The 1,931-nt window shown below is 37.9% G+C and overlaps 1 protein-coding gene across 1 annotated transcript in view; it reads left to right on the plus strand.

The window, feature by feature from the left end:
• Positions 1 to 496: 496 nt before the first annotated feature.
• Positions 497 to 1,931, plus strand: part of LOC101852662 (synaptotagmin-A) — a gene marked incomplete in the record, with an annotated part of 25,469 nt that continues 24,034 nt past the window's right edge. The window contains 1 exon segment of the mRNA XM_035969712.1: positions 497 to 1,004.

Consider the following 1,931-nt stretch of genomic DNA (forward strand, 5'->3'; position numbering starts at 1 on the left):
ACACCCCTGTTACCGGTGAGAGGTATTGAGAGGCCGGTAGTGTAGCCTACGTGAGGTGAAGGACTCGGTTCTTTTCCCTCATCGCGCGAGTTATTTATTAAAATGTGTTGGGCTGGATAGTAGAGCTGTGACCGACCATTCGACTTAACGATTCAACATTCACAAAGTTCCCACTAGTCGCAGCTAGATCTATTCGAAGCGTTGCGTTCAAGAGCTATGATTGTCGTGTGATTTAAAAAAAAAGAAACAGAATAGACTGACGTCGTATTTTTCTCAACTCGGCGCTAAATCACAGTATCTTATCATTATACTTAAATACTTTTATTTGTATCAAAAATTCTTGAGTGGGTGGTTGGCGGGTGCTCTGGTGTGGTTTGCTCCTTCTTTCCTATCAAACATCTATCGTCCTTATCTCCCCTTCCTTCTTTTTTTGTTTGTTACTCTCTTGTAACACCTCTAATCTTCTGGCGCTCATATGCCCTTATGCAGTTGCGAGCGCCGTAAAACCTCTACTAAAACAAATTAAAAGTTCTTGAGGAAAATACAGAAATACTGAGTACTTTATGAAAAGGAGACACAGTGATAATAATGTATGACTTGCTTTGTGTTAGTGAATATTGAATAATGAATGTTTCTGATGAACTAATCTATTAAACAACAACAACAACAACAACAACAACAACAACAACAACAACAACAACAACAACAACAACTAAAACCCAAAAACAAAACAAAACAAAATATAAAACAACCAACCAAATTAGTATTCGACTACGGTGTTCGAACATCATAAATACCGACTTTATGCTTCGAGGGTTCGATTAAGTTCCGTTTCCACAAAACAGCACAGCACGACTAGTGATCGGTTCATTCTGCTTCAGAGCTCCTCTTTACCGCGTGTTATTCGATTCAGTGATCTTAATTATTGGTGTGTATGTTATGCGCGTGTTGTGTGCTTGAGTGGAATTCCGTAATAAGTTCTGATCGGTCGGTCAGCCGAAAGAGTGAGTCACTATACTATGACCTACATTCTATTTATTTGTTTATTCATCATCATCATCATCATCATCATCATCATCATCATCATCATCATCATCATCATCATCATCATCATCATCACCATCATCATCATCATCATTGTAGGTAGCAGAGAATAAAAAAGGGGTTGAGACGTAGTACATTTTTCAAATTTAATAGAGGTTCAACGTTTCTACCTGTAAAGGGCTTCGTCAGGAACACGAAAAAATCATCATCATCATCATCATCATCATCATCATCATCATCATCATCATCATCATCATCATCATCATCATCATCATCATCATCAATGCCTTTCTCACCCTGGATCAGGATATAGGCCACTAACAAACACTTCCCAACTTCCTCTATCCTGGGCTAGCCTCTTGATGTTACTTTATGTCTTCCCACTTTTCTGTATTTGTTTTTTTTTTATTGTTTTTATTTTGTTTTTGTTTAATTGTTTTGTTTCTGTTTTATACTGCATTTATGTGTTGTTGTTTTGTGTTAAACCCAAGTGTTGATATTGTGTGCTGAACCTAAGTGTTATTATTGTGTGTTAAACCCAAGTGTTGATATTGTGTGTTAAACCCAAGTGTTGATATTGTGTGTTAAGCCTACTTGCTGATGTTTTATTTGACATTATCTGTTAAACCTAAGTTTGGGTATTGTGTGTTAAACCTTAGTATTGATATTGTGTGTTGGGTAGAGGATATGGGTAGACAGGATCTAGGGTATGGGTAGAACGGATGAAGGGTATGGGTAGAGAATAAGGGTATGGGTAGAAAAGATGAAGGGTATGGAGGTAGAAAGGATGAAGGGTATGGGTAGAAAGGATGAAAGGTATGGATAGAAAAGATGAAGGGTATGGGGGTAGAAAGGATGAAGGGTATGGGGGTAGAAAGGATGAAGGG

Source organism: Aplysia californica, unplaced genomic scaffold, assembly GCF_000002075.1.
Source record: "Aplysia californica isolate F4 #8 unplaced genomic scaffold, AplCal3.0 scaffold00008, whole genome shotgun sequence".
Classification (NCBI taxonomy): domain Eukaryota; kingdom Metazoa; phylum Mollusca; class Gastropoda; order Aplysiida; family Aplysiidae; genus Aplysia; species Aplysia californica.